Below are 20,404 nucleotides of genomic sequence, written 5' to 3' on the forward strand. Positions count from 1 at the left end.
GATTTCTCGCTAATTAATGCCCCGGATTAAACTCGGAGTCTGACGGCATGATTGGCTGGGTCTAATTTCTTTCTTTCCCTTTTTGCCTACCACAGAAAGCATTTCCATATTGAACACGCAGTCTCTATAAATAAATAAATAAATAAATAAATAAATAAATAAATAAATAAATAAATAAATAAATAAATAAATAAATAAAATCATCCCCTGATTCGATCGGTAACACGAAAGAACGTCGTTAACTTCACAAGCTCCTCGTCGACACACGCGCGCTTCGGTGCTGGATTAAACGCACGCGTGCCCGAGCTCGCGTTCACCAATCGAATATACGTGCGCTCCTTGGATCGCGTGGAACGCGGCGTATAAAAACACGATCGCTATATAGCAGCGACTGGTCACTATAAGCGGCTTGGAACGCCGCCACGAGCTTGACTCAACAACCATAGGGTGCAAGAATGGCGACCTTGAAATATAATGCTCAAGGACGTCGGGAAAGCACAAAGCAGAGAAACACAACAAACCCTAACAAAGGGGAAAAAAAGAGAGCGAGAAGAAAACGGCAGCGTTCTCCGAAACCTGACCCGCGCATACGGCCATATCTACGTCACATCCCCAAGGAATGCTCTCGTTCCCTTTAACCTGTGCCTTTTACACCGGAACCGAAAGAGCAGGCGCTTGTTAATCACCGCACCATCTTTCGCGCACGTGCCCGGCATTATCGTGCTTTTTCTTTTCTTTCTTTCCTACGCAGTTATAAACTACTAAACGCAAAAGGCCACCCGGCCGTATAAGCGCACGCGATGCGGGCAGGGGCCGCAGTGAAAAAAAAAAATAATAAGAAAAGGAAAAAGAGAAAAGGAAGCTTTCCCTTCTCCCATCGCGACCTCATTTGCCTTACGTCTAATAAGATCCTTTTTAACTACCTTCATTTCTATTCCCTTTCCCCACTTTACCACGGCGCAAACACATTTCAGCAAGCCCATTAAGGGATGGACAGCGGCGACGCCGTCTGCGGTTGCCGCCGGCTTCGTTGCGGCGGGGAGAGAGAGAGAGACAGAGAGAGAGAGATGCGGGAAGGAAAGGGAAGTAGGGACAGAAAATCAGAGCAGATAGAAATGGCCGGCTACACTGCCAGGCGAAGTTCTATCTGCTCTTCATTTGTAGTGCTTTCCTTTAGTTCTTGGCGTCGTCTTTTGCCAGTTGAAGAGCCTTCCCCACAGTGTTTGGAAAAGAAAAAAGAAGAAAATAAAAGGAAAGGTAGAAGATTGTGGAAGAGGATATTTTGTGTCGTTAGAAATCGTTCTGAGCTGGCAGCGATAAGGGCAATAAATAACGAGGTGGCACAAACACTGCAGGCCGGTATATAGGAAAGGCGACGCGGGTGCATTTGGTCGTGGAAGAGATATCGCTTGCTAACAGCGCCCAAAAAGTCGAGGAAAGGGAGTCGAGTTCGTTTATTGAACGTCCTCCTTTCCCCTCTTCTCTTTTGAACATTAATTACAGGACGACAGAGAACAATAAAGCGACCCGCCGCGGTTGCTCAGTGGCTATGGTATTAGGCTGCTGAGCACGAGGTCGCGGGATCGAATCCCGGCCACGGCGGCCGCCTTTAGGTGGGGGCGAAACGCGAAAACACCCGTGTACTTAGATTTAGGTGCACGTTAAAGAACCCCAGGTGGTCGAAATTTCTGGAGTCCTCCACTACGGCGTGCCTCATAATCAGAAAGTGGTTTTGGCGCGTAAAACCCCATAGTTTAATTTTTAGAGAACAATAAAGCGTGCGCGTATATCCATTCATTACTGGTCTTTTCGATACAGGTCACTCGAGTTGTTATCGCGTCACACCACATCGGCTTTGTTAGAGGCGGCTGGAATGGGGACGCGTGAAAAGGCTACCTACAGCTTGCGGAATTTACCGCGCACGGCAAATTAAAACCACGTGTCGTGATTAAAACAGAGCCTTCCACCACTAGGAGTCTTTAGCGTTCCGGGACGTAAAGCGGCGGAAGTCAACAAGTTCGGTACTTCAAAACGATTCTGAACGACAAGAGAAATAGAGATAGAGGACGGCAGGGACAGGTACACAGGAAAGTCACGCCCGGTTGCCTACCCTACACGTGGGGAAGGGGAAAGAAATACGGAAGAGTCAGCTGGCGCAGATCCGCGGAGGAGCACTCACTAAACGGCACGAATGAAATAGAAATTCATCTTCAACACACATACATACAACAGAAAAGAAAAAAAAGAGACGGTAGACTTCTCTTTCCTTCGCGAAACGAAACCCGAGGAGGAGGAGGAGGAAATAAACAGAGAAGGCAGGGATGTTCACCAGAATTGCGTCTGGTTGGAACGAAAGCTGAGAGTGCGAAACGCACGAAAAGAGAGGAAACGCCGTGCAAGCCGCTTAAAAAGGCAACATCCGTGCCGGGGCCGCGAGCATAGATGTCTTCAGAGAAAGAACAGCGAAGGTCGCCGTCGGGAAAGGGTAAATGGAAAAGAAGCGTTACATCACCCGTCGTGCCTCGACACAAAACGGGCCACGGACTCGAAATGGAGTCGCTCTAGGTGAACAAATCTGTTCTCTTTCTGCCGTGCGCCAAGGACGGCGCACCGTCGCGAGTCACTCATTCGCCGACCCCTAAACCCTAGATCTTTTGTTTTTATTGCCCTCTCAGCGTTGAATCGCGTGTCCACTCTTCATTTGGGACAGAAATGGGACAGCGTGTGCGAGATGTGTTATCACGCCCTTATGACGTCATTCGATCGGCGCGCAATTCACTCTCACCTCCGCCCTCTCTCTCTCTGTTTTTCCTCTAATGTTTCGTCCTCGTGGACCTTGCGTGATGCTCGACGTCGGGGTATGGTCATCTCACGCAATAGCGAGGAAGCGAAGGAAAAAAAGGCGGTGGTGGGGGGCAGACGTGATAAAAATACGCAATAAAGAGGTACAAGCGACGTGCGTCACTTTTGGAACGCCATGCACTATATACACATCGACAGGTCTACAGCGAGTGCGCGACGCGACAAGGAAAATTATAGGACGCTACGATCATTCCCGACGTCGCGGCGGTCCATGACGTCACCGCCAAAGCCATGAACGATCGGTTGGTCTCTTGGCGGCCACCATGACGCGTTATCTGTTTCCTGCGCATTAGCAAGACGAGCCACAAACCAGAAACGGGGGGAAAAAAAAAACTAGGGCTCCGCCCTCCCACGCATGCGTGCGGAACAACTTGTTATCAGGGAGCAAAGCGATTAAGGTCAGGGAGACTTGTCTTCGTTTCTTCCCCTTTTTTCCTTGCGTTTGGTTTTTGCGAAAGTGATTGTCTCCTTCCCGGCACGCCAGCATTGTAAACGCACGAAGTGCGCTGTTGGGTGTTACGAAGGCAGCAAGAAATGATGCGAAGGTTGCGTTTCTTCTTCCCTTTTGTTTCACCACACGGAAGACTGCTTCCTACCTCTTTAAATTTGTACCTGCGTTGCATCGAAGCGTTTCGTTTCATCCTGTGCTTTGCCGCAACGGCCACGATGATCCGAAGCTGCTTTATCACGCAGTGGTTGAATGGCTGACTCCAAAACCACAAAGTAAGCTTACGGCTCGTTAACCTCGTGGTCATGCCTCGTTTTTTTTTTCTACAGAAATAAGAAACACTATCTTTGTTTTGCTTATTTACACACGACATGCGGATAGCACATCATTAATTTATTTCCAGTGATTTACAGAGATAACAGAAAGCCCCGACTACTGGAAAGAATAATTAAATTATGGGGTTTTACGCGCCAAAAACACTTTCTGATTATGAGGCACGCCATAGCGGAGGACTCCGGAAATTTCGACCACCTGCGGTTCTTTAACGTGCACCTAAATCTAACTACACATGTGTTCTCGCATTTCGCGACCATCGATATGCGGCCGCCGTGGCCGGGATTCGATCCCACGACCTCGTGCTCAGCAGCCTAACACCATAGCCACTGAGCAACCACGGCGGGTAAGAACGATCAGGTGCGCGTCCATTCAGAATGTGAGAAATATTATATATATATATATATATATATATATATATATATATATATATATATATATATATATATATATATATATATATATATATATATATATATATATATATATACATACACGAACGCGCATGCGCGCGGGAGCATTTGGTGGGCGTCGAGTAATTTGTTGGTATCAGAATCTAGATCCAGCATCTCGCAAGTATATAACGTCCTGCGCATGCTAACAAGCATTATCGTGTCAATGAAGCACATATTATTTCCTTACGTTTACTCTTCTCTAGTACTACTCTTTCATTTGTGCCTCATGATCAGATCTATGTTCAGGCACGTAACACCCCAGATTGTTTTTTTTTCTTTTACTTCTTTCACAATAGAAATCCCAACGAGGCCTTTCCTCGTTTCCTTCCCATTCGCTTCTAATATTCTTCGGAGTTGACGGCTCGTTAACAGTTGTAGCAAACATTCATGCTGCTCACTAAAGAAGTGGCAAGAAAAACTAATAAAAATTTGAGTTTTTCTTTTCTTTCGTTACTGCTAGCTTTTGCCCACTATGCTTTCTCACTTTTTTTCATGCAGGCGTCTGATCTTCGCTGTTTCGTTAGTGCTTTAGCTATCAGTGACTCTAGGAATTGTTATTACCCCAGCTTTCTTTCCGTTGATCTGCAATAGACTTTTTTGATTGCTTTAATCGATCTGAAGTTACATATTAAACACAATCATATTCACGTGATGAACAGCAGCGCAAACAAACGAGTAAGGTGTAGGACAGGCGGCCAGGACGAATGTTGAGGTCAGTTCGCTCGTCCTTTACGCGCTTCGTACTCCGCTGCTCGTCAGTTCGCCGCTGTTCACAATCGTACCAATCGGTCAATGCCCAATTAGTCGAACTTTGTGTTCTCGATCGTCATACTAATTTTTTTTCTCTGCGCTATAGTGGTGCTGCTCCTTTTTGTGGTCGCAAGTTCGGGGCGGCGCTCGACGCCAGCGGGGCAGTCACTTGCTGCAACCATTAGTGAGCGAATAAAAGTTTCTCGATCATCTTTTTTCCCCCCATTCTTTCTCAATGCGTTCCAAAAGTGAGCTGTTCTTCGCAAGCGGACTGCCACTCAATATATCCGGCCAGCCCGGACCATGGTGCAGAAAAGTGGACAGTTCTACAGCTCCTCGAGCAAAACAAACCATGGACCGGGAGATCGTCTATGTGCCTCACGGCTTTCTGCGACTAACGGGGAGCAAGCAGACAGCTTTGGAAAGGAGCATCCTCCGGTGCACCTCAATCAACCTTCGCCGCGCCGAACAGAATTGGCAACGAGGCGCGCGCGCGCGCACACACAGACACACACGGCGCCTGCGCGGCTGATTGCCTACACGGTCGAGAGTAATGAAAAGGACCACCCTTCTCGCTTCTTCGTCACGAACTGCCCTTCCTCTCCCAACGTCAGTTCTCACCTTATTTGAGCCTCTTTTCCTTTCAGCTGGCTCACTTACGGCTTTGCGATGTCCCTTTGCGGAAGCTGGAGGGGCCCTGAGCTGCTCAGTGTAGATTTTACTTGTTCAGGAGTCACGACCGTTTCGGTTCGATGGGAACAGAGAAAAGGCGTCGCACGTCGGTTGGTTCTCGCATTCCGCGCTCGTACGTAGTTTCGCGCAAGGCGGCCGAAGGCGAGCCTTCCAAGATAGCGAAATTTGACCAGAATTGAGACGGCTAGAGAACGTACCAATGCTCGACGCTGCTTTTTCAGAGACGGAACTGCTCGACAACGATGGCGAGCGGAAATGTCCCTTTCTATCACGTCGCGACTTCAAGTACGAGGTGATCTATCTTAATGGAAATAGGAGTAGAATGTACTAAAGAAAAAGAAATAGAATTACCGAATGTGATTATGCTTTCTTCAATAGTCTTTCAGCACGGCGGGCACTAGATAATAGCTAATAAAAGTCTTTCAGCACGGCGGGGACTAGCTAATAACTAAGATTTGTTAATGAAATTTTTTATTACCTATCTTAACGCTAACATTGCAACGGTAGTATTGGGGGAGGACACTTCAGGAGACAAACGCAATTTGCGCGGTTTTAAAAACGTCATCAATTGTTAAGATATTCATTTGTATTTTTGAGCCTTTCTTCTACAGAACTGCAAAGTAAATTAACTTGTATATTGTATGTACCCCGTATTTTTTACGTCATGGTGTTACTGCGAAAACGTTGCTTGACAAGTTCTGGTGCTTTTATGAAAAGGTTATTTGATATGTAATTTTGAACCATGTATCTTGTAGGCTAGACCCATTCAAGAGCTAAGGAGTAGCCGGCGCCTTAAGTAGTGCGTCAACATTTCCTAATATCATATCAATAAAAAATACACTCGACTAAAATTCACCGTTTGCCGCTTCAATACCGAAACTGGGCGTACAAAGAGCGCATGGAGAACTGCCCAACAGTGGCTTAGTGCGTAGGACTGTTGGTAGGACGCCCGGCTCCGCTACGGGAGGTGCGGGCCCGATCCCCATGAACCACCGGATACACACCGATTTCTATAAGACGGTGTTACGATCGACCTGCAGGGCTAGTGACCTTCGAACCTTTCCCAGCCCGCTGCAACGAGTCGTTTTGTAAAGCCAACAATGCGCCCAACGGTGCCAGGAAGGTTATCCACGTTTGGCAGACCGAGCATTGTTAGTTGGTTCGCTGTCGCCTTCACGGTCTAATTGGAGCAAGAGAACTCCTGAAAAAGGGTGTTTTACGTCGCTTTCACACGGGCCCCAGCAATCGTCATAGTCGTTTGGCAGACGCAGCGGCTAATTTCGGAGTCAGCTCTGGAATGAAGAGGCGCCAGTTTGAGTCAGGCGTGACAACCCCTGTAAGATTGAGGAGGACGTCGAGATGAAAACCTTGGAAGGTTTATTTACATTATTTACAGTGAGGCGGCAGCAACTCGGACGCTGTGGCCCGTGGCAAGAAGCTCGAAAGAGATGAATCAAGGAATGCCCTAGGAATGCTCCCAGTCTGTCTTTTAAGCCCTTCGGTGTCTCGAAGACACGTCACGTTCGGCCAATGGGAGAGCCCGCTCAGGTAACGCCATTTTCGGCCAATCGGCGAGCCCACTCAGGTGTCGTCATTTTCGGCCAATGGTAGGCGCCCGTGCGATGGTGTCATACCCGGCGGAGAGGGTCGCTGCTTGGTCCCCAATTGTCCGAAGGCTTACTTCTCTCTGCGGTCTTGCCTTACTGACTTGCAATGCGCCGTCACAATAGGCGGATGGGGGCGACGCTGCCAGGGTTTCACGGTGTATTACACCCGTTTTGCCTCTTGGACCCAAGTTACCTGGAACAGTGCCAGGCTCTCGCTTCACTTTCGGGAAGAGTCAAGCAGTGAATAGCTCCACCTGCGGCAGACGAGGTGGGGGACGCCAACTCGTTTGCACGTGCCGCGCCTCGGGAATGTGGTATACGTGCTTCTGCGCTCCTTAATTAGCTGTGGTGCGATTCGATGTGGTCTGGTGTACTCGAAGTAGGCTCAGGAAACGGTCCCGTATCTAACACCCCTGTCTACGAGGACCCTCTCCGTTCGGTGTGTTCAGTGAAACAAAAGTGCGGACGTGAGTGTGTGAACCCTCCCTCTTCAAAAGCGGGTCAACTACGACGACTTTGTATGCTCCGATTGGACGAACGTTGAACGGCAGTTTTCCCTCACCTAGGGATCTAGGGAGGACAGAGGCTCTTTAAGCAGCCGTTTTCGGCTGCTAGGGGGGCTTCGTTTTCAGTCATGCTAGACTGATGAAATATAGCGTTGTCCTGTCTTCCCGTAGATATTGTAAATAAATCCAGTGCTCCTAGCTCTCGATGAGAGCAAGTTCGTCCTTTCAACCACGACCCAAGCGTGGATAAGTTGGACGACGGCATGGGCCCGCTACCACATTTTTACATGCCCGACCTTAACTCGTACAACGGGTATACAAGCAGCCCCCTGGCCAGGTGTCAAGCTTAATTTTTAGGGATGGCTGCCAGTTCCACGCCAGTTCCACGCCAGTTCCACGCCAGCACTTTAACATCAAGTGGGTGTCATACCAATGCAGCTGGCCAGGAGCATAATTGTACCTATTTTATCGGTAGGTAGCCGGCGGCAGCACTCGTCTGCCTCCCACAGCCGCGGCGAATGCCAGAATACCGTCTGTAGTCGGACAAGAGATGCAGAGAAGTTGCAATCTCTATATGGCCCACTTTCGAGATGAGGACCGCAAAAGTTGCCGACAACCACGTCAGGCCACATCTCTCTCTCTCTCTCTCTCTCTGTGTGTATGTGTGCATGCGTGCGTGTGTGCGTGTGTTACCGGATAAAGTAAATAAAATAGAAAGTCAAGCCTGTCTTTATTTAGCGCGCGCGCGCATTCATGCACGATGAAACGAAACTAGAAACAGCGGTGTCATTGTTCTTTTCATTCTTGTTTTTTTAGCCGCAGATATGCGAAACAAACGCCCTGAGTCCACTTGACATATTGCCAAATACTCACTTTTGAGACTGACAACGCAAGCGAGTGCGCGCGCTTGTCGCCGCTGGTGTCACATATTCAAAGGCGCGCAGATATGCACACCGTGTGTGAAAAAAAAATATATTGTAGCTCACCGAGACAATACAGTGAGAAGGCCTACAGGCGCGGCGTCATATTAGCCTCGCTTGGTTTGATTCTGTTGAAAATTCCAGAGGCTGCATGTAGCTAGGGCTCTCTGTACGACTAAGTGGCAGTTCCGGAAAGAGTATAGCCGTGCAACAGGACCTCATGTCCACTCCGTCCTACACCCATTCAGGAGCGGCGCTATAGCTATACTGCAGGATTATTTCTGAAATAATTTTGAGCTGCAGCTGCACTACCTGTCCGACAAATTCTGCCGTTATAGTTCAGTCAATCTAACGCTCTTCTACCTGAGCCATTTCGGCAGGCACAATTATTCTGCCGTTAGTTCGTGTTTCTGGAGCTAGTTCTCGAAAGTTCCGCTACACGACAAGCCAAAACATAATCTTGAGCGCCAATACGGCTTTAGCAGGATTTTGCTCGACCGAAGTCCTCGGTTACCTGAAAGAACGAGCTCCTATACAGAGCAGGCAAAGTTTCAATGCCCCTACCATGCAGTTAGGCACGCAAGTAACAATAGAGCAATGACTACACGATTAAGCGGAACGCATTGTTGGAAAACAGCAGAGCGGAGGAAATAAAGAAAAAGGCAGAAAAGAAAAGAAAGCTCGGAGGGAAATCTGTCCCCGCCATTGGCGATGCACGGAACTCCTTCGAAGGAACCGGACTAAATCTGTATTATCCTTCCCGTCTACTCCCTCAGAGGAAGGAAGGCTGTATTCTCCCTTTTCTCTTTATTATCTTCCGTCTCGATCTTCCCCGTTCCGCATTGTTTGGGGGAGCGGCGTCAAAGTTAATTTGGCCGCAGGCTGGCGCCCCATTTGTGCCCGCTCGCCCTCTCTATATGGACGACTTCACCGCCATCACGCCGGGGGCCGTCGTTTGCCCCAGCAGGCAAAGCCGACCAAGACGTGGTGGCTCTTGCGTTCATCTCGCGCCGGATCCCCCCACCTCGACCTCCATCAAGCCGAGTCGACCTCCGTCTCGTCGCCAACCAACCAACCAACGAACCAACCGATGGCCGCGGCCGGCCCTTCGCCACACACACGCGGAGCGGGTGTACGTGCGTACACCGCCTCCGCGCGCTCCTGGTGCATCCTCATCCCATCCTAATATCACTCCGCCCTCATTCCCCGCCATATATTTATACTGCCACCACTAACCCCCTATAGCCGCTTCGCCAGGCGGAAGCGAAATTGCAATCACGCCACGCTCCGCCGGATCGAAAGCGAAAGGGGGGAAGCGCGGTGCAGCAGAAGGGAGAGAGAGAGGATGACGGAATAGGAGAAAATGACGGAATGGACAGTGCATTAACGATGAGCGCCCATGAAATGGATGGGCTGCGCGAGACGGCGCACTGCAGAGCTGGCTCGGAAGGCGCGTAAAATCACGGCTCCGCAAAGCAGTAGCCGCAGCACAAATATACGCGCGTCAGTTTAATGTCCGTGTCCCGCCACTTACAGACGACCTTGGTTTAGTAGGTTTATCATTTCTTGTTTCTTTTGTCATAATTCATTAATCGAGCCGAGTGCGATACTTAGTGTGACTTTGCTGATCTTTGGAGACTAGAGAAATAAAAATTACAACGTTCTGGCCCCATGACGTACGGCGTCTGAGCTTTCGCAAGCCACGACACGATGTCCCAGCACACGTACAGTGACATTGCATGCGCATCACTGCCGCGCTCGAGCAGCTACCATGAGCAAACCGGGCATGGACATACCCCATTAATCTTTCGATTGTGCAGCAATATAACATTTCGTTGACGGGAACTTGACCGGAGCAGGGCGAGACAGAACTCACCCGAAGTGACCCGACTGCTTTTGCTCGCATTTTGCCAAAAGGATAGAACGAGTCGACCAACTCCCTGCAAGCGAGGTTTAACAGCCGATCCAATACAACCGAACGCTCATTCCGCCCGACGAGCTAGTGTCTATACAAGATTCACACGACGAAATTTCTGTCCAACAAATGACTGCAGCCAATTTTGTCGGCTCTTGTATAAGCGTGGACTTACGCGTAACCTTATACTATTTCGCGTATTTCGTTTTTGTTACAGTACGTGTTGAATACAAAACTCTGAGAGTAAGCACAAACAGCCGACAAAATATAGTTCGTGAGTTTAGCATACCGTAACGGAGCAAACACTGAAAAGAATGCGCGTCCAGATCCGCCTCTTTCATACAACGGCGGTGTTGTCGGCCAGCTAAAGCGGGCAAGAAAAAAAAAAAAAAGAAACAGCAACAAGAAGGGGCCGGTGACATGGCGACGCCAAGGCTTTAAGAGAAAGCTTTAGCTCAGGCCCAACTCTGACAAGGTCTATTCAAATACATGTAAAACGTAAAAACATTTTTCTGAGATAACCTATGGACCAATCTTAATGAAATTTGTTGCATTTGAGAAAGAAAGCTAAATTCTAGTGACTGTTGGAAGCGGAATTTTGATTTAGGGCCTTTTGTTAAAAAGACTTCCGAAAATTCGCAGGTTTGAAAAAAATAGTAGCACGACGTTTACAAAGTAATAGCTCTGCATCCAGAACAGATATCGCGAATCTTTTAACGGCACCCATTAGATTATTGAAATCGGACAAATTCGACAAGTGAATTTATATATTACGTGAATTCGTTACATTGTTTACAATGGTTTTGCAAAAAATGTATTTTAATATTATTACATTTTTTTCAGATTCATGTGTAACATATCAATTTTGTCCGCTTTAGATGTTCTATTAGATGCAATTAAATGAACTGTGATATTATCTTTCATTGCTCAATTAGAGTTGTAAACTTGATAGTTTCGTTTTCTGAACATTTTCGATTTTTGCGAAATTTTAATAAAAAAATTGACGACCTAAATCAAAAATTCGAAACCAACAGCCACTAGATTTACAATTTTTCTTTTAAATGCAACAAACCTCGCCAACTTTGGTGCAGTGGTTGCCGAAAAAAACGAATTCTCTTTTTACATGCATTTATATAGGAACACCCGAGCTAAAGCTTCCTCTTAAGAGGACAGCGCTTATACACGGGGTTGCTACGCAAGTTGACAATCATATACGAAAGCTTCCCTTGAAACATCGACCAAGGCATCACGTCAGTAGTCTCAAAACACGCCGCGGCCACAGCGTTGCATGCCGCCCGCTGATCTCCTCCGCAGATTAGTATCTTTCAATGAAAACGGGCGGTTCGCATTCCAGTGCAGCTAACTGTGCATAGTGCGAGAGCAGAAGCGCGAGCAGCCGTGTAATGGCGCCACAAAACACAAATAGGCTATATTGGTTCCACTTCGGCTATGTCAAAAGAAACTTTACCGTATTAAGTAGTTACCTGTCCGCATGGGACCACGAAGTATAAAAAAGTTTAGTTAATACTGTCAGAACTCTAATCATTGTTACAGCAATTATTCCCGCGTTACCGTGCACGTAACACTCCGTGACAATGCAGCTATAGCGATTGTACCGCAGGAGATGACGTGCACGAAAGGAAATTCACGACAGCGCCGAGTTGAAAAGGAGAAATCAACCCAAAAATGTGCAGGAGACATTTCGACAGCTCGAAACTACTAAAAATATAGCATACATACGCTAGCTAAGAAAACACAGATCAACCTACCATTGTCCGGTTTCAACCCCAGCTAAGCAAATGGAAGTTGAACATACTTTTGTGCGGTCTCGACAACTAAGCAAGAACGACTTATGCTGCCATACCAGGGCATCGACTGCAGCTATGCAATGTCTCACCTTAGCTCTTGGCCGCCTCCACGAGAGACGTCAAAGAGTCAACCTGATGCTGTCAACCCGTCCTTGTCCAGCTTCGACCGCAGCTAGACGACTATGACTCGACTTGCACCTTCTGCGACATCGAAGTCAGTTAAGAAATAACGACTCAACCTGCTTTCCCGCAGCCTCGATGACAGCTATGAACACTGGCGAGTCAACCCACCTTTCTTTGCACATATACTCCAGGCAAGATGTGTCACATACAAAGTGGACGGTGGGTACAGCGCGTAATGGAATCCATCGCTGCATCGCGCTGCGTACAACGAAAACAGCGCAGTTCTTCGAGATGTACGTGCAGCTGTTTTGGAGACATTCGTACAGCCCAAGGTCCTTTCGGCTGGCTCCAGAAGAGAAGCGCGCAAAGTGTTGCATTATACAGCTGGCCGGCTTCTGTTTACGGCGTCTAGCGAGCACCGCAGCTCTGCTACGTACAAACGGTTTTAGCTTTCTGGCGCATAACGGCTCGCAGAAGCGGCCAATTTTCTCGTGGTCACGATTAAGGATGTCAACACTTGCTCAATAACGCAGACGTAGAATAAACATACCCGCAGGTAAGTGAAGACTATACACTGCAGCTCGAAGGGGATTGTGGCTTGTGCGATTGTTCGGCCTGTTGGGCAGATAAAACATATAATTGAATCAAAGCATACCAAAACGCACGCAACTCGTACTTCGGACGTATTCTAATGTTCAGGGGCAGAATTGACAAAGGTTTTCCTTCGGAAGTTATCATATATGTCCAGTATCATGGTGGGCCGAAATTTTCTCTTACGAACAATTATACCCTAAGAGACTTTTGAGAATAGGGGCCCATGAGCGATTGACTGGGAATAGTTGGCAGGGTATGAGTGTATGGCGTGAGTTGCGCTGCTTAGGTGGCATCCATCGGGACACTGAGCGCAAGGGCCGTTTTGTCGTTACGTGTCATGGTCCCTGTGTGTGCCAGCTTAGCAGCACAAGCACACATATAAAGTATACGCGCATGCGTGCATGTACCTCGCTTTGTGCACGAAGCGACCCTTAAACGCAAGTTCGCAAAATAACTGAGGGTTGTCTACGGTTCGTCTGTTTGCCCTTTAATTGAGTTGGACTCTGAATCAAGCACACAAACGCCACCTGATAACGGCATGAATGCGTGCTCGCGTCCTCGTTCAAATGTGGACCGCTGGCGCGTGGCGAATCGAACCCGATCGCAAGTCGCGATCTCAAGTAGGCAGCAGTGCAGTATGGCAACCACTGTACACCGAAGATGGTAGCGCCTGCAACCTTTACTGCATGTCTAGGCAGATATTTATTAATGGAGCTACAAGTCTTAGTAACTTCGAAATTGTTCCTATGCCAGAACGTATATTTGTCTCGAAAATGCGACTTTTCGGTCATCCTTTCATGCATAGCCGCCACAGATAAACCTCAAAAGCGCACTCGCCTACCAACACACCCTACTCCCTCTTTTTTGTTTGTTTGTTCGCTGTTGTTGCTGATTGACTTCTTGTGGGGTGTAGTGGCCCAACGCAACATTGAGTCTATGAGAGACGCCGTCATGGAGAGCTCAGTATTAACTTTTACCGTGTTGAATTTAACGTGCAGCGGAAGCAAGGCACACGAGGGTGTTTGCATTTCACCTCCATCGAATTGGCCGGGAATCGACTGCAGCGACCTTGCGCACAGCAGCAGAGCGTCACACAACCACTGAGCCACCGCGGCGGACTCTGTTTCTCGTTCCGGGTTTCGAACTCAAGAACGATTTACGAGCAGGTAACGATACCCGGATTTCTTCCCACAATAAGTGCGCGGCGAAGGAAACAGTAACTCTGTAATTTGCCACCGGCATCAACGCCCATAGCGAAAAAATGCCACCCTCGTACGTGCTAAAGTGGCCAAATGGAACGCCACAAGGTCAGTTGATAGGCGGAGAACTAAATCGCAAGGCTGTGCAGTAAGCATAAAAAAGAGGTTGATCAAAATACTTCGCAGCGCGGGGCACGGCTCCTTGCAGTAAACACAAGCAAGGCACGCGAACGGTGCCACATGACCTTCCTCGTGTGACTACGTTGATGCCTCTTCTATAGTGACAATATAATATTTCAGCCACCCAATTCTGACCAAAATGTTAAAAGTTATAATTCAGCTTTATCCATATTTCTTGCCAGCTTGTGTGTTTTCTTTTTTCTCTCCACGCGTCATGCAACGTAGCGAGAGCTACATCTGCGCACAGTTCAGTTAAGACGGTTTGCGAGGAGGCCTAGACACCAAGAAAACAGAGGCCAACCAATGGCTTCACGACTGGAGCATATATGAGATAAGCAGTTGCTCTGGCCATCTTCTGCAATAAACAAACCGGTTTTATTTTCACTATTCGTTCGTATTTGTTTTCCTTATTTTTCCCGTCTCGCCGCGTTACTCGCTGAACAAGGGCACTGTGGAGAGAACAACAACAACAAAAAAAAAACATAAAAAGGCCGCCAAAACAAATAGCAAACCACACACATATATCTTCTCACTCCGCAGCGTAAAACGTGTTATAAGAACACATTGGGTATCTCTACCGCCTACGAACATCCGAACGACTAGTGTCAGCAGTGCGTGCAGAGGAATGACTTGAAAAGTGTGAGCAGCATCCATTTTCACTGCATGCACTTCGAGCAAAACGAGACAAAAATACGGAACTGCAACGACTGGCGCCCACTGCCCGTCTATCGCATCCAGGTCTTGCCCTGCAATCGCTGCGAAATACCGGAATTTCACGCGAGCAAAACAAAGTACTGGGACTGCCCGTGCCTATACCCTGCGAAACCTGTTCTTCAGAAGGCCGCGCCGCCCAAATAAGCAACGCTGGTCTTCTCTTCCCCACTTACCTCGCAAGGTCAGTTACGACGGACATCCAAACAGGTGACTGGACGCAAGCCATCTACATATCCTCGCACCTGGCCTTTCCTTACAATCGTTCAGCTCAATGGGCTTTTCTTTTGCCTTTTTTTCTTCTTTTCTGCCCGAAAATGTAGCTCACTTGCTTCCGAAAACGTGCACAGGTGAACAAAAGCTAGTTCACTCCAGAATAAAACAGGAGACGGAACACCTCGACCGGACACAATCGTACCGCTCGTTGGAGATTTTAAATTGTTTACCTTAGCGTTTTGTTCGCTCACTTGAAACGACCGAGACACTGTAGTGACACATTCCCTAAACTACCACCTAAAAGCGCGCAGTGTGGCTAAAGCTAAACATCCGCTTTGCTAATTTATGATGGTTTACGTCATTACAAACCACGGTTTATTATGGTGTAAATGACGCGAAACAATTGACAAGAAAGAGTGCCATATTTTCCCCCCAATCGCTGCTTTTTTACATTGTTTCGTATCTTTTACACCATAACAAAGTATGAACCAACTAGCCCAGCAACATGCATCGACACGTTACGCACGGTTAACAAGCTTCGCGCAAGAACCACTCATTCGTTGAAACTTGCAGTGCGCCAACTAGCTGCCGCTCGCGTGCAGCTTCCAAACTGTCGGTATAACCCGCACAAACGAAATGCTTCGGGCAACCAGACCTCGTGGCATAAAAAGACTGCCTAAATCGAGACCGATCGGTATATGCTACCAGCGAGAAGGATAAGGTGACCCGAAGGGTTCTGTCTTTTTTTCTTTAGTTACAATCACAGAAAGCCAAGAGAAAAAGAAGCGAAGGAAACCGAACATTTCGGTTCCCTTTATTATTCTCGCTTTCAGGTGACAGCGTCCAAGTCATGCGTGCGTGAAAATGAAATTTCAGAAAGACGGAAAATAAGTATTCGTGGCCTTCTGCGCTGTGCCGCTATACGCGTTGATGAACCAGAAAGACCGTAGGGCTTGGCTTCGTATGCGCATCAAAGTATCAGCATGACATTTACCTTTTAGAAATAGAGAGAGAAAAGCGAAGGAGAAATAGGAAAAGGGAGTACAGGCGAAGAAGGGACAGTAGGAAGAGCTAATGTGCGCTTCGGTTTGACTCTAAGTGAGGCCTATAGGGTAAGGTGCAAGCGGCCTCTAAACATGAAAGTGTATCAGCATTCACGCATTATGCCGCAATGCACATGGAGCTATATACACGTATTTTCCGAAATACATATTTTTTTGCAAAGCTCCCCCCGCAGGCGTCGGCACGTTATGAATGCCCACACACCACGGTCGAAATGTTTGCTCTCGGGTAGCCTGCTTAATTAGCGACTAAATGTGACACGTTTTGACAAGGGACGATATAGTGATGGCATGAGGACGCACAGAATGGACGCTACGCCGTCGCGCAATGCGGCTGAACATGACCCCCGAAACAACGTACCCCCCCCCCCCCCCCCCCCCGCTGTTCCCCCACGCGTTGCTATAACCGTCACTACTAACGCGAAAGGAAGCAACTACCAAATCAAGCGCTATATACTCGCAGTCTTTCGTTAGTATTTGACACTCTTTCTTTCGTTAGCTTACATAGGCAAGTTTTCGCTCGCAAGTTTTGCAGACCTATACTACAGAGCGCTGAGTATACACAGGGTGATTTTTTAAATTTTAGACTATACAGTTTTTTCTTATTTAAGAAAGTCACAGGCGCAGCGGAACGTGGCGTTCTTACAGACAAGTTCCTAGGCGAGGTGGATAAACTTTGCCGCTAATAACGTGAGCTTCAGAAAAATAATTAACACACATTTATTAATTGACTTTTCTATTAGTGCCTTACGGGCAGTTGTTTGAATGGCGAACTTGAAGGCAGTCACACTTTAATGCAACTTCCTTAAAAAAAAAAAATCAGATTTACCTGATTCGAGTTATGTAATATCAACAGTCAATGGTAAATCCAAGAAATATGGAAACCGAGCGCCGCCGAAGCGCAGAAAAGGCGGCCCACTATCGTAACAGACCGAAACGCACCGTGACCACTAGCGCGAGGAAGATTGAAGCTAAACGGGTCGGACAGTTGCGGCTGCTACTGAAACGGCACGCTTTGCCTGGCGAGCATGTGTCGCTCTGTGTTGGGTCAGGATTTGCTGCAGCATGCTATCATTCAAACTTCGCCCATAGAAAAAAACAAAAAATGCTTCGCCTCACAAATCTTTTCGGGGCGTTGCCGACTGACGGGCAGCGAGAGGCGCTCAGTCTCGATATTGCCTCGACTGAGCTTTGAAACATGATGAATACCTCGAATTGGCTGTGATTTTCAAGACGTTTTTAAAAGATGGGTGTAAAAATTTTCATGCCACTAATAAAAGAGTAATTAACGAATTTTCAATAATTAGCCTCCTGAAGCTCACGTTATGAGCGGCAAAGCATGTCCGCCTCGCCTAACTCGTATGCAGAAATGTCACTTTCGCTGCGCTCATTACATCCTTTAGAAAAAATCTGCAGGATCTAAAAAAAAAAGGAGAGAAAGAGAGAGAACGTAGGCACTGTATAATGCTGTCTGCAGCACAATTAGCCAAAATTTAGATTACGATATATTGTGCAACAGGTACTCACGATATTATCGCGTCTGTATAAGGAGGAACACTTTTGGAAGAACAAAGCCATAGTAATACAGAAAGACTGAAGAACGATTTCCCGCGAGTAGTTCACGAGTCGTGACATATAGGCTAGAGTACCAGTCCAAGTTCACAAGATAGAGTACAAGTTCGAAGCAGTCCTTGTGGGGAAAAAATCACTTTAAAGGAAGAAAAACGCAGAGACCACTACAACATGACCATACAGCATAACGTATAGAACATACAACAAACAATGAATATGCTAGAACACATCTCTGAAATACTAAAGCTCTATGCTGAATATACAAATGCTACATTATCCTTCTGCAATACTAAAGCAGCCACTTTTACCGTGACAAAAGGCTTAGAAAGCGAGAAAAAAAATACTAAGGAAAATGAAAGACGGGGTGGAGACGCGCCGCCGTGAGCACCAGCACGCACGCACGCCGTGACGCTATGGATTTTGACCGCGTCTGCTCGAGCCCATTTACTATATATTTTTTTCTATCATCAAAGATGGACTATATCACACTCTAAAATAGCCGGAGAGTGGAGTTAGCAAGCTTCAAAAACATTTAGTAAGCCGCAATGACAAAAAATACGAAAAAAGAACACTTTGAAATTCCTGATGTCACACTGACGTACCCGCGAGGGGTTTCGGCATGAAATTACACACACACACACACACACACACACACACACACACACACACACACACACATTATATATATTATATATATATATATATATATGAATACACGCAAAGTGCCTCGAACGGCCAGTCGCGCTGGCATCTTGCGTGTATTCGCGGGCTTCTTTCACGCTTGGAAAAACACTTACGTAGCACGTACTGAGCAACAGCAAGCTGTATCAGGAGTTTTTCATGTTGTTCTACAATTTTCTCATTGGCACTTCTCATGTAAATATACAATTACAGAAGTTGATTAATTATTCAAGACTAATTATGTAATTAGGCGGATTTCAAAAATAAAAAACAATAACAATCTGAGTATATCAACGCGATGGGAAACAGCATTACGTTGGTTCTGTCCAGTTACGTGGCATTTGCCACATTTTAAAATCTTGGTGCATGATAGTTGGGACACCCTGTATATACTGTATTCTCTGCAGTCACTGTAGGAATGACCTACATCACAGATAACGAAAATGTTCACGAACATTGTTTATGCATATATTCAAGCAACGGGGGCCGAAATTTCGGTTGCCGTTGTACATTGGTTATATGGCTCTGTGGTAGCGCTGCTGTACGATTCGGTCCAAATAGTCGAGCAAATCTGAAAAACGAGGCTAAAAAATTCGGTCAGAGGACTGTATCTGTATTTTTTATACATCAGTGTTCCCTGCCGGCCAACAGAATTGAGTGTCGCCCTAAACGGGACGCAAATAAAGAAAAACGCAAAATTATAGGCGTGAATACGACAATTGTAAACAAGCTCTAAATATTGGGCGTTCTACGATAACCTCGTAAAAGTTGGGGAGTACGGGTAACGCATAAATTACATTATAAAGCATCATAACGTGTTCTATTCTATATACGTATACTCGCAGCCGTATTAAATATGTGAGCACTTTCAGTCCAACGTCACACTGACACGACACGATTAGGTCAGAAATTTGTGCCGAGGTTTCAATGCCGGCAAGGTCAGCGTGTCAGTATTGAAACCCACCATGACTAGGCTTCTCGTGTACGGCGTGCAATTAATAAAAAATAAACATTTAATTAATAATTACAACGTACTTCTACGCATGCCACCCACACTGATCGACGAAAACCCGTAACTGCAGCACACTTTTTCGCCGATACAGCGGTGTAGCCACGGTACGCGCGAGTTAACCCCGCCCCTTTCCTGTTGAATCCGCGCAACCTCGAGTAGTAAGTTTTGGCTGCCGCAAATGGGCAGAGTGTGGGCGCACACGCATGCATGGCGCAGCGCCTACCTCGTTCGGCGCGCCAGTTGCGCGGCGCTCACAGGCGCTGCTGCAGCTGTTGTTGCCCGGCTTCTGCCCGAGGCGGACGACGTTGCCGAACCGCGCTGAGTTGGCGACCTGCGCAGACGAGAAGAGAGAGAGAGAGGAGGGGGGGGGGGGAATCAGTCACCGGTCGTCTGAAGATCAGCACGGAATCCACCATTCGTAAACATTGCTTGAGCAATTCGCAAACGTACGCTACGGAGTAAACATATAGAGCAAGAAGCTCGTAGCTTTCCATTCTGCCTGGAAAGCCGCAACGTCGGCCCTTTCCTTTTCATTCTTCGCTGCGAGCTTTCGATCCAGCAAACAAAATTAATGTTAGCGCACGCAAGAGTCAGGTACACGAAATATGATCTGCGCGCACGCTCTCACGGTGAATGCGTGCAGTCGATATTGATTGAGTAGCTGCCTGAATTCTCGTGCGAACCCTAACGTATATTCGAAAATCCACTTCTGCCATTGAAAAGGATTATATTATATCCAGCGAATCATGCAAGTCTCA

General features: G+C 47.2%; 1 protein-coding gene across 1 annotated transcript in view; it reads right to left on the bottom strand.

Annotated features, from left to right (window-relative positions):
- LOC135920057 (phosphatidylcholine:ceramide cholinephosphotransferase 2-like) overlaps positions 1 to 20,404 on the bottom strand; it is a 374,214-nt gene that overhangs the window by 95,902 nt on the left and 257,908 nt on the right. The window contains exon 3 of the mRNA XM_065454106.1: positions 19,870 to 19,977. The gene's annotated coding sequence lies outside the window, so the exon portion shown is untranslated. The remainder of the gene's footprint in view (positions 1 to 19,869; positions 19,978 to 20,404) is intronic.

This window comes from Dermacentor albipictus, unplaced genomic scaffold, assembly GCF_038994185.2.
Source record: "Dermacentor albipictus isolate Rhodes 1998 colony unplaced genomic scaffold, USDA_Dalb.pri_finalv2 scaffold_20, whole genome shotgun sequence".
Lineage (NCBI taxonomy): Eukaryota > Metazoa > Arthropoda > Arachnida > Ixodida > Ixodidae > Dermacentor > Dermacentor albipictus.